Genomic DNA, 13,941 nt, shown 5'->3' with positions numbered 1-13,941 from the left:
CAAGAATGTAGGATTCTGTAGAATATAAATGTGGATAAATAAATAAAATATAAATAGACAGACAGATAGATAGATAGATAGATAGATAGATAGATAGATATATAGATAACGATATAGGTATATATATATATATATATATATTTATACAGATACTTTCAGTAATAATTCAATCTCTTTGATCTGGAAGGTTAAAAGCTAACCTAAAAAATGCATTTTTAGTTGCATCTTAAATTTCTTTAAGGATTCCTCTTTCCACAAAGAAATAGACAACCCATTCCAGAATGCTGGGGCCAGCCAAGAAAAATGCACTATCCTAAGTTGTGGCTAATCGTGCCTTAGAGGCATAAGATATTACAATTCTGTTGCCTCCTAGTGACTTAAGGAATCACCTAGGTACGTGGAGGGACATAATCGAAAGGGATGCCCAAGTTTTGCTGAGGACGTCCTCGCAAAACATCCCGATAGAGGGGCGGGGAAACCTGTATTATCGAAACAAGATGGACGTTCATCTTTCGTTTCAATAATACGGTCGGGCATTCACAAATCTTGAAATTTAGGTTGTCCTTAGAGATGGTCATCCCTAGACGTGGTCATTTCTGATTTTCGGCGATAATGGAAACCAAGGACGCCCATCTCAGAAACGACCAAATGCAAGCCCTTTGGTCATGGGAGGAGCCAGCATTCGTAGTGCACTGGTCCCACTGACATGCCAGGACACCAACCGTGCACCCTAGGGGGCACTGCAGTGGACTTCATAAATTGCTCCCAGGTACATATCTCCCTTACCTTGTGTGCTGAGCTCCCCCAAAACCCACTACCCACAACTGTACACCACTGCCATAGCCCTTATGGGTGAAGGGGGGCACCTAGAAGTGGGTACAGTATGTTTGTGGTGGGTTTTGGAGGGGGGATGGGCCTGGTTCCACCTGCCTGAAGTGCACTGCACTCACTAAAACTGCTCCAGGTACCTGTATACTGCTGTGATGGACCTGAGTATGACATTTGAGGCTGGCACAAAATATTTTTAAAGATTTTTTTGAGGGTGGGAGGGGATTAGTGACCACTGGGGGAGTAACGGGAGGTCATCCACGATTCTCTCCGGTGGTCATCTGGTCATTTTGGGCACCTTTTTGAGCCTTGGTCATAAGAAAAACTGGACCAGGTAAAGTTGTTCAAGTGCTCGTCAGGGACACCCTTTTTTTTCCAAAATGGGTCGAGGACGTCCATGTATTAGGTATGCCCAAGTCCCGCCTTCGCTATGCCTCCGACACCCCCCCCCCCCCCGTGAACTTTAGCCGTCCCTGCGACGGAAAGCAGTTAGGGACGTCCAAAATCAGCTTTCGATTATACCGATTTGGACGACCCTGTGAGAAGGACGCCCATCTTCCGATTTGTGTCGAAAGATGGGCGTCCTTCTCTTTCGAAAATAAGCCTGATAGGGAACTGCCAATGATGATAGATAAGATGGAACATTTTCAAGCAACACTTTATTAGTCAAAATGAGCAACTTACATGCAATTTGGTATTTTATTGGAAGCTAATGAAACCTCAGAATTAACTGAGTTACAGGATCCCTATAATATGCTTTCCCTAATAATCATAGCCCTGAGTTTGTAGTATTTGAAGTATTTTTAATTTGGTGATAGGAAGACCCACATAAACCAAGTTGGTAGTTCATCTAAATCTCAAGGGGGCATGTTGGAGGCATGCTTTAGCAGGACTGGGGTAGACTTACGATTTGGATGTTTTTCTATGATAATGGAACATTTTTAAAATGTCCAGGTCAAAAAATAGGACTTTTTGGCTAGACCTGTTTCAATAATAAGTGCCAAAATTGAGCCCAAATTGACCAGATGACCACTGGAGGGATAAAGGCATGACCTCCATCAATCCCCCAGTGGTCACTGACCCCCTTCCATCCCACTAAGAGATAAAAGTGACAGTACATACCAGGATCTATGACAGCTGCAAATATTATGGCCAGTCCTATCAGAGCAGCAAGCAGGTCCCTGGAGTAGCCTGGGGGTCAGTGCAGTGGACTGTAGAGAATGGGACCCAGGCCCATGTCCCACTTTAACTGGTACACTTGTGGTGGAAAGTGTGAGCCCTGCAAAACCCATCAGAAACCTTCATAGGTGACACCTGGAGGCATAATTAGTGGTATACATTTGGGTACAGTAGATTTTTGGTAGGTTTTGGAGGGCTCACATACAATATAAGGGGGTAATGGTAAGATGTGTCATGGGACCTTTTGTGTGATGTTCACTGCAGTGCCCCCTAGGATGCACCACTGCTCTGCTGACATATCTGAGTGGCCAGTCTGCTAAGAATGCTGGCCACCCATACATCCCAATGGCTTGTTTTTGTGCATTTTCCCCTTGGACATTTTTTTAATGATCCTAAAAGATAGACACACTGAGCACAAAAACATCTGGCAAATGGCCATTAAAAAAAAAGTTGTACATTTTTCTGGTTTGAAAATGACCATATTTGCTACTGGATTTTTGGACTTTTTCGCAAAATATCAACAATCGGATTTAGACATCATATTGAAAATGCCACTTATATGTGTTTTTTTGAGCAGGTGTAAATCTCAGCATGCGAATTTTCTCACATGCATATACAGAGCCAGATTCAGTAAATGGTACTAGAGTTTAGGTGTTCTTAGAATCTGCGCTAAGCACAAGTTTTATAAAGATTGCTTAGCACTGAGAAACATAGAAACATAGAAAAATGTAGGCAGATAATGACCATAAGGCCTATCTAATTTGCCCATCCATGCTATCTACTCTCCCTATCACTCCCTTAGATATCCGATGTACTTGTCCCAAGCTCTCTTGAATTCAGATACTATTTTCATCTCCATCACTCCATCAGGAGGCTGTTCCACGAATTCACCACCCTTTCTGTGAAGAAGTATTTCCTCAGCTTGCTTCTGAGTCCCTCGTTCCAGTGCTTCCTTTTAATTGAAAGAGCATCGATACCTGTGCTTTTATGTTGCATAGGTATTTAAATGTCTCTCATATCTCCCCTTTCCCATCTTTCTTCCAAAGTATACATATTGAGATCTTTAAGTCTGTCTCCATACGCTTTATGATGAAGACCACTGAAAATTTTAGTATCCGCCCTCTAGACTGACTGCATCCTGTTTATATCTTTTTGAAGGTTGGGTCTCCAGAATTGTACAGAATATTCTAAATGAGGTCTCTCCAGAGTCTTATACAGGGGCATCATCACCTCCTTATTCCTACTGACCATTCCTCTTCCCATGCACCCAAGCAACCTTCTAGCTAATGGTGCAGACATTGGTAATGTGTGTGTGTATGTGAGTGATTGACGGAGAGGGTAGATTGGAATTCTGGGGGCACTTTGTGTTAGAGTGTATTGTCAGCAGGTTTATGTTCAATGATTTAATAATTACATATTATTGATAAGATTGAATGTTTAATTTAGAAACAGCGAGTATTTAGTTGACATTTGGAGTAATTGTTCTCTGGTTTAAAATATATTTCCCTAAAGTGATTAATGTGTATTTTTAAAATGTAAATACACCACATTTAGTGCTCTCCCTCGATCCAACTATCTGGTCACCCAGGCAAAGGAATTACTCAAATTTATCTGACAAAATCTAACTCTAGTGAAACATGTCTCAGGTCCTGAAATCCATTGGATTCCAAAAGTTTTTTAATTCTCTATTTTAAAAGTGTTTCCATTAATTTACTTACCACAGAAGTCGGACTTACCGGCCTGTAGTTCCCAACCTCTTCCTTACTTCCAATTTTGTGGAGAGGGACCAAATCTGCTCTTCTCCAGTATTTTGGGACTAGTCTCAACTCTAAAGAAGCATTGAAAAGGTCAGCCAGCGGAGTCACTAGAACTTCCCTAAGTTCCTTCAGTACCTTTGGATATATGCCATCTGGCCCCATCGCTTTGTCCACCATTAGTTTAATCAGCTCTTTACGAACATAGTACTCTGAAAATCATTCAAGGGCTGCCACCCCTCCATTCCTATTTGTGGCTGTCTTCTACAGTCCTGCTCCCGGCCCTTCAGCTGTGAACACAGAACAGAAATATTTGTTAAGCAATTCTGCCTTATCATTATCAGCTTCTCAATATTCCTCTCCTTCAACTTTGAGCCTCACAATACTACTTTTGTGCTTCCTTCTATCACTAACATATCTAAAAAATGTTGTGTCCTCCCATTTTACTGTATTGGCTATTTTTTTTCCATTTGAATCTTTGCTTTTTTTGACTAAGCAAACTTTATAGAATAGCACTTAGTGTGGATTCCTGCGCTCAGCTTTTGGCGTGAGGACTTCCCCTGCTGAAACCTGGTGTAAATTGCCACGCCTATCTGATGGCAGTTGGGAACGCAAGTCCAAGTATTCTATAACATTGCATCTAATTTCTGGGAATGCTTGTAAATGCCGGTATTTGTGTGTGCAAATTTCAAATAACCTTGTTAAAATAACCACCTTAGTTTGAGCCTGCAATTCAGGAGACCTCAACTAAACGTGTAATATTCAGATATTGCCATATTGGAATAATTTTGTGGCCTGCCTCTGCCTCTTTACTATACAGAGAGTATCTAGCCATTCATATGGATTTTCAGCTCTCTAATAATAATGTGGAGTGGCATTTTACAAAGGAAGCCTAACTCAGAATACAGACACCCAAGCTAGTATGTCACAAAAGGATGCCCATTTCACATGCATTTTAGAACAGGATATAGCCTTTCTAAAATACATGAGATGGATGTTCATGTGCTGGAAAAGTCCAGCATGAACATCCGTGTTAGAAATTGAAATGTTTAAATTGTGAAGGGGGGAGGGGGGAAAGGGACATGGATGTTTGTGTGGCAGCATTGGAATGACCATCTAATAAAATGACCACGTACATTGCTGAAGGGTATTTTGCAGCTGTTATTTGTGTACATACTGTTAAACATCAATGCTATGCATGCTGTTTTATTGCTATCACCTACACATGCCCACAGAAATGCCTTTATTCAATGTGGCTAAATGTTCTCTGCTATTTTATCCTGAGAGGAAAGGCAGAATATTAAAGACAATAAACCATAAACCATATTACAAAAAACCAGAGAAAAATGAAGGCTAATAAAGACCATATGGCCTATCCAGTCTGCCCATTCATCCCTTAGAGATCCTATGTACTTGTCTCAAGATTTCTTAAATTCAGATACAGTTTTCATTTCCACCACCTTTACTGGGAGGCTATTCCACAAATTCACCACCCTTTCCATAAAGAAGTATTTCACCTTCATCCTATACCTTCTCATTCCAGAGCTTCCATTCAGCTGAAAAAGACTCGCTTCCTGGAAGCTTTTTGCCATGGAAGTGTTTAAATGTCTCTATCATATCTCCCCTCTCCTACCTTTCTTCCAAGACTATGTTCTGCCCTCTCACTAGGTGATTGGCATTCAGTTTAAACCAGAGTATAGAACAACACTATGAGAAGACTCAGAACTCTTGAACCAAAATCTTCTTTAATACAGTAATGAACAATGAAAAATAACTTACAGTTCAGAAGTGCTGGATAAGAGTTTTACCTTGCAAACTGGGAATATGTTCTCCACGAGCTCTCTCTTCATGCAAGAGAGAAGCTGAGAGTAATTCAACAGCATGCTGAGTAGTGATGCTGTTTATACTTTTACACTGGTAAAATCTTGATAGCATCACAGTAGCTTGAAGGGGGTCATACAGCAAAATACAGCATAGGTGGTTTCAGTTCACAGAGGATATATGCTGCAGACAGACCCAAAGGAGAGATAAAAGAGGGGGGAGGGGCCAATTAGCCCAGCATACACAGAGAACAAGGCAAGCAAATAGAAAGAGTCCCCTAAGAGAACAGGACATGTGCTCTGAAACAGCCTATTACTGGGAACTACAGGATTACAGAGATTAAAGGATATGACCCAATTCTCTGCCTCCATGCAAATGGGGGGCAGAATAGTATATATATTGAGAACTTTAGGTCTGTCCCCATACATTTTATGTCAAAACCACTGATCATTTTAGTAGCCGCCCTTGGACACACTCCATCCTGTCTGTATCTTTTTGAAGGTGCGGTCTCCAGAATTGTATACCTACTTTTAGCTGCAGTTGAGCAGGGAAATTTCTCTACTGGATAAATGCTTTTATTTATTTATGACATTTATACCCCCATTATCCTGAAAATAGGTTTGAGTTCAATGTGGCTTACAAATTGGAGCAAATATACAAAGAATTTGTTACAACAGTAATAAAACAGTATGATGAAATGTACCCTCATAAATTCTTTCCCGGGAACACAGAACAGGAGAAAGATTCTACTTTTCCAAAGAATTCTTAGCTGGATATTTGCTATCCAGTACAGTATGCCCTTTTTTTTTTTTTTTTTAAATCAAAACTTACTGTTGAAAAGAAAGCATTAGAAAAGATCATAGATGAAATATCATGCAGCTGAAATCTACTGAAATCAAGCAGCATGAACTGGTATGTCTGATCTCACATTAGTGCTAAAATTAGTTCTCCATTTAAACATCATTAAAGCATTTAAACTCCCCACTTAGTAATGTTGGAGTCGTTGGGGCCACTGAGTTTAAAAAAATGGCATTATTGTTCTTTGATGTCTACAGTTTAGCAGTACAAAGCTGGTCTCCAAGCACTTATTCTCTATAAAGGAACTCCAAATGTTTGGCCTTTGGGCTGTAAATATTGTGTCACCATTGATTTTTAACATACAAAGTGTATTTTCCTGAATGTCAAGTATTCTCAAAGTGCAGGGACTCCCCTGAGCACCAAATGCAAGGAATTAAAGGCAGAGTTTAATGGCATGAGCAGTAACCTGGAATGAGAGGAAAGGCACGAAGAAAAATAAGTGATCAGCAAATGAAAGGAGATAGACAATGGGCATAACTCTATTAAAGTAATGCTACTCTCTGTTTCTCAGATGGAATAATTCCTGGCAAAATAATAACATTTTAAAAATTGTGTATAGCAGATTTTGAAACTTTAGTAGGAAGGTTATTTTTTCACACAGGTGATTAAGGAAGCCCTTTAATGTTTTGTTTTTCAGTTTTTTTTAAGACAGAGATTAATTGTCACTGTATGTTCCATAAAACATGAATAGACAAGATATTGAAGGTTTTAGGGGCCCTTTTACCAAAGTGTTGTAAGGTTTTGCACTTCCTGTAGTTTAACAGCAAATATAATGTATACCCTGCCATACTTTGTATTGTTACATGCTGTAATTTTTTACTGCTGTAATTGCCTATTGCTCATGTTTGATCTATTCTTACTGTACACCGCCTTGAGTGAATTCCTTCAAAAAGGTGGTAAATAAATCCTAATAAACAAATAAATGTGCGGTATATGCAAGGGCTATGTGGTAACTGTTGGAGGTATGCCCAACTTATCCTCTGCAGGTATTTCACTTCATAATTCTTTACTAAACTATAAGACTAAACCAATTAGCACAGATGCACTTATGTCCTTCTCTTAAGGTAGTAAGTGCACTTGCACTAACCGAACAAGTAACGGTGTGCGATAAGCACTGTATGCTAAATGTAATGTGAAGTCCATGCCCATTCCCCATCAGTTCCTTCCCCCCCCGATATAGCATGCAGTTAAGGCATGAATTATTTTGCACTAAATGCTATGCCAGCATGTAACAGTTATCACACTCGTGTAGTAACCGCACACACTAAATTGTGCATTAACTGATCAACACACTTTAGTAAAAGGATTCCTTAATGGGGAAGTTATTATGTTATGATAAACTATGGTATTTTACTGCAGCTTAATTTACTGCAGGGGTCACTATCCAGTGGTAATGTAGTACTGCAGGTTAGTGACTCCTGTGGTAAAGAAACAACATAATTTGCAATCAAAGAGGCTGCAATATTCTGCTCCCTGAGAGCATCAGGCAGGAGATTCCTCTGAAAGTTGCCAATGCATTTAACAAGGCATGAGGTTCTCTCCCCCTCCCCCTTCCCTAGCAAACACTCCTAAGATTCCCCAGACTCCCAGACCTCTCACCTCCAAAAGACAAAGAAAGGCCTAGAGCTTAAACCCTAACCCCACTGGCCCCTGGATCCTCCAAAGACACTCTACCTCCTGCAGGACCTCTGGACCTACCTTCTGTACTCATTGGTAGTTTGGTGGGGGGGATAACAGGACTGGAGTGATTCCTAGTCACTCTGCTGATTTGGGGTTTTAGCATAGTGCCTCCAAATTCTAGCATTAGTAGTACTACAGGAGTACTGGTAGGGGCACAGGTAGAATTTTGAAACCTGAAGCCAGTAGGAACAAGACCAGCAGGGGATTGCTCCTGTCCTGCAACCCCCTGGACCACCGATGAGAATAGAAGATAGGCCTGGTGGGAGGCTATGGAGTGTGTGTATGTGTGTGGGGGGTTAGAGCAGGAGGTGGTAAATGTGAATGGCAGCTAGGCTAAAGCTCATGCCCTTCTCTGTCTTTGGGGGACTGAGGGGTCTGTGGAGTTGGGGATATCCGGGGAGGGGATCTTTTCTAGGTGAGGGGGAGGAGGAGGAAGAAGAGGAGGAGGAGGATTCCTAGACCTTACACCTTATTGATTGTGCTGAGCTCTTTAAGATAGTGCCCGTGGGCATCAGGCACGTGTTAGCAGTTCAATGTAAAAATAGGTCAGTTTATGGAGTTTAACATAAGCTACATTATTCAACTTGCATAATAAGGTGCATCACATGCATTTACATGCTTTGCATCTCATTATTATGCAGTTCATGGTACTTTAAAGTGTTATGGTAAAATAACATGCAATTTTGATGCTTAATATGTCTTGAAGGAAGAAAATAGTGAGTTATTCCCATAATGCATGTTAGTAATTACCTTCCCTTAGTCTCTTAATTTTCTTCCGTTTGCTAACATCCCTGACACAAGCACCTAGTTACTAATGTGCTCTATTGCAGTAGGGTGCACTAATGCCATTAACACACACTGGTTCTTATTTTTAAAGCACTATTCTTATTTTAGACATGCATAAACAGGTATTTAGACATTTATATTGCATACACATCTAAATCCTGATTTTACAGAGCTGGGATATTCATGTCTAAGACTCTAAAGCCTGCATTTTAAGGCATACATCATATGGCAAGAAGGTATGATTTGAGCATGTTTTGGGCCAGACTAAGGTAGGCCTAATAAATAAACATTTATTTCCCATTTCAAAAGAGGAATGCCTATCTCTGTTCAAAAATATCAACATTGGGATTTAAACTTCTTATCAAACTACACTGGCTACCCATAAAGGCCAGGATTATCTTCTAAACATGTACTTTCATCTATAAGATAATATATGGGATGGCTCCAAACTATATGCTTGACTTAATAGATCTTCCTGTCTGAAATGCAACTCTTAACTCTGCATTACCCTAATTATAAGAAGATAAAATATAGATCTATTCTATCTCATTTAGGTACCAACTGGTGGAATTCTGTTCCAACTGAAATCAGACAAATTAGAAATTACTTAATCTTCTACAAACTTTTAAAGACCTTCCTCTTCACTAAGTTCCTACATTAATGGTCAATTCAAAAAGACTAAACAGATTAAAGAATCAGTCCTTATAATTGTCTGTTTGTTAATATGCCTCTCTTTAATGACTACTGTTACGTTCATTTTATTAATTAAACTTAAGGATGCTGCCTATCTTCTTCTTCATATGATGTACAACTTTTATTCACATTCCATTGTTTAACTGTTATAAATCTTTCACAATTGTAAGCTATATTGAACCAATTAATGTCTTTTGGATAATGTGGTATTATAAACATCAAACAAACAAATAAATAAATAAATAAACATGCTATCCCAGATGCCTATTTTTCAGAAAAGTGCTCGTATTGAGCAACAGAAGGAAATTGGAGAAAGGTCTATGCAAGAACAATCCAAGCAAAATGAAATAGAAGCAAAAACCAATGGAGGAAAGAAAACAGCCATGTCATCCCAATTCATGCAATCCAAAGTTTATTGACAAGAATCAAAATGTCTGACGTACAAATGACCTGACATGACCATGTTTTGGCTTGTATTGCCTATGTCAGGGGTCTACTGTCTCCAACTGAAATAGGAATCAAAAACCTAAAACAGCTACAAAAAGTTTCATTTCCCCAGTATTGTATCCCTGTGTAGATTCTCTTTGATTTCTTTATTAAAGACCAGTTCATATTTTTAGTTCTGAAGGGTCAGTGGCCCATGTTTGTATCCAAAGACAAGGAGGCAAAATATGTACTCTTGTTTCCTCTTGCCTTGATTATTGTAACATTCTCTTGTCTAGTCTTCCTAATACTCTCATTAAGCGCCTTCAGACGGTTCAAAACACCTCAATTTGTCTCCTTTTCTGTGCTCATAAGTATGACCATGTCACTACCTTGTTGACAGAACACCACTGGCTCCCATTTCCTTATGGCATTTAGTTCAAAATACTCACCTTATCTCATAAGGTTCTACATACTGGTGTTCTGTTCTTCCTCTCTTTTCTAATTACCTCTTATACCTCCTCTTGACCTCTATGTTCAGCTCCGGCCCACTGTCTTTCCCGTCCCCCAATTCATTGCTCTTGGTTGGGGTCTACCCACCGCTCTGCCTTCTTCCTTATTGTCCTTACACTCTGGAACTCCCTCCCCATCCCACTTCATTCGGAGCAATCATACCCCAGATTTAAGGCCTGATAAAGATGCATTTGTTTTCTATGGCTTTACCAGAGGGACAAATCTACAAGGAGCAGCATCTAGCAGCAGGGTTCATGCTGGTTGTTAGTGGGGGAGGGGTTCTTTCATCTCTCTCTCTCTTTCCTGTTCTCTGATCTCAAGTTCCCCTGTTCTACTATTTTTAATATTATTCTTTTCTTTTCCACGGATTTTATTGTAAACCGCCTTGATTGTTTAGAAGGACAGTATATTTAAAACCAATAAACTAAACTAAATTAAACTAAACTTTATGTATTGCCTCAACATAGGAAATTTATCCACCAGCAAGAGCATTATATTCAGATGATTAAGGGCCTTCTTGATGAGCACTGTTTTTGTCATATTAAACAGGAAGAACACCATTCCTCTATTTTATGGATGTTGGTACAATTCTATGGAGTAGACTGATCTGTGATCCATATCTCATAATTCTGTCTTTTAGAAAATAGTTGAAAACACATCTTTTTAAATAAGCATTTTCAGTTTGTATGCATCTTTTTGATTACTAGACATGCAAGTGTCATTCTGTTCTTTTGCTCACAACATATTCTGAATTATGTACATTGAACTATAATAGTATTATGTATTAAACTATAAGGCCCCTGTTTAGAATGCTGCACTAGCGGTTGGTGATGTAGTACTGCCGACACAGCCCATTCACTTTGAATGGGCTGTGTTGGCAATGCCAAGCAGCTTTGTAAACGGGGGGGGGGGGGGGGGGGGGGGGGGGGATAGGAGTGCTTGGTTGTTTACCTTATAATGTGAGTACTTCATTACAACTGTAAATTACAATTTACCTTTATGTTTCAATGTGTAGTTTATTTGATGACTTTTATTCTCTTTAATGTTTTTATATGCAATGTTATTTATTTAGTTAAAAATGTCTATTCCTTCTACACCTAGGCGGATCACAAATCAAAATGCACAATAAAAGTTTAACAACAAACTCATAGCAGAAAAATAATTCATCAGTTAGATAAACACAAACACTTCAATTCCATGTATGTTTAAACAAGTAGGTCTTCAATAGTTTATGAAATTGAACCCTGCTACTACACAATCTCAAATAGCCTGGCAATTTGTTCCAAATTTGTGGGCCTGTTATTGAAAAAGCAGAATTCCATGTATTGGCATAGGTAATAGATCACCTCCTAACATTTGTCAATAGCTTCAAAGTTTCAGACATTAAAGATCTGACGGGTTATGTTTTGTTTATGTATTATATAATTATGCATGCTCCTTTGTTCCCCACCTAGAATTGGAAATAGCACTGGGAGTAAGATAGGGGACTAGAAGGAGACTTGTTTTGGGGGTTCCTGGGGGGGGGGGGGGGTTCTTGCTCTTAGAGGGATTGGGGTGGAAATACATATGCTGCCTACTCCTTTTTGAAATCACTGTTTCCTGCTGGAGACATCAACATGCACACCTGCATGTCCTTCCAAGGTTTACGTTTGGCAGAGTCTTTATAGAGTACAGGAGGAATTTTCCATGTTTTCAGCTGGATGTCTTAATTTCCCTCTCCATGACCTATCTGAATTGAGTCTCCAAATTTTTGAGACTTCTTATTAGCATTTCACTTTCTGGCTCTTCATCCTGTACAAGTAGTTAGCAGTGTATTCTCACCACTAGACTCTTCCCCATCACATTTGGAATTTCTATCCATAAAGATTCCACAATACATTTTGGTTCCTGCAGAACTTTTATCCTGTGATTCTGTACTATTGTTACCATAATTTTGAGGGAAATTAGTCATATAAATGGTAGCAATATCAAAATATACAGTGGGCCTGATATCCAATGGATTTATGATCCTAACTTAGAGGGGCCCTTTTACTAAAGAGTGTTAAGCTCTAACGCATGCTTTGCATAGGAAAATGTTTACTGATAAATGCATTAAAGCATTTTGTGGTAATTTTGCATTTTTCCAGCGCGAACTCCCAGATTCTATATAGTGCATATAGAGATCTGTGCCAAAATCTAAGCATAGTCTTAATTGGCTTAACAAGCTAATTGGCTTAACAAGCTAATCAGCATTGATAACAGCTCTTAACAAGCAATAATGAGCATTAATTGGCAATAATTAGAATTTATGAGCATAACTTGCTAAGTGCATTCTGCAATGCAGTGTGCCTAACTTCTAACACGTGCAGCCAAAAAGAGGTATAGTTATTGACTGGGAAATGGGCATTTTGTGGGTGTTCTAAAATGTACGTGTGCAGTTATAGAATATGGCCAGTGCATCTAAATCTACACGCTGGAATTTACACCACGTTTTCATTAGTGTAAATGGATGCGTGTAGATTTAGGCACTGTGATTTCTGCCTAGGCATATTCTATATACTGTGTCTAATTCTAGGCTCCGCTTATAGAACATGCTTAGTCAGTATTGATTCCCACACGGATTTTTAAGGCACCATATATATATAGAATCCGCCCCTTAGCTCACGTAAATACATTTTTTTCAATTATTTTTTGGAAGTGGGTTTTTTATGGGCAGGGAATGAATATGCCTGCATTAACCAGCTACAACATTTTGATTAGCATGTGCCAACTGGTTAACGTAGAGTTAATGCAGGAGTATATAGTGCTTTCTAAATAGGAGGTAGTAAGTGCTCCCATGTTAAGTTTTTGCAAGTCTTGTACACTAATGGAACAATTAGTGTGAGACCTGCAAAACTAAAAAAGAAAATATCCCTATTTTACAGCCACATTAAAAATGCGCTTAGTACTACTACTACTACTTATCATTTCTATAGCGCTACTAGACGTATGCAGCGCCGTACACTTGAACATGAAGAGACAGTCCCTGCTTGACAGAGTTTACAATCTAATTAGGACAAGCAGGACAAACAAGAGATAAGGGAATATTAAAGTACATAGGAAAGTCCCATGTTAAAATGTGCTAAGCCCAGTTTTTAATGAATTTTTGTAAACTGGCCTCTTTGAAAATTTACTCGGGCTGAATGCCTAAATTTTTACTCTAAGGGGAGGGGGGAATTCATCAAGGTGTGGTAAAAGTTCAACTGTTACCACACCTTGATTTCCCACAGGATTCAGCAACTTGTGGGATCCCGGATCCCGGAACCGTAAGTTGTTGAATTCTGCCTTAAATGAATTATTCCCATGGCCCAGAAACATCAGGCTGCAAAGCTGGAGCCTGATGCTTCCAGGCTTGTAAATCCTCCAACCCACCCCCTCTTCATCTTAA

Source organism: Microcaecilia unicolor, chromosome 4 (genome assembly GCF_901765095.1).
Source record: "Microcaecilia unicolor chromosome 4, aMicUni1.1, whole genome shotgun sequence".
Taxonomy (NCBI): Eukaryota; Metazoa; Chordata; class Amphibia; order Gymnophiona; family Siphonopidae; genus Microcaecilia; species Microcaecilia unicolor.
This window is presented reverse-complemented; position numbering follows the sequence as displayed.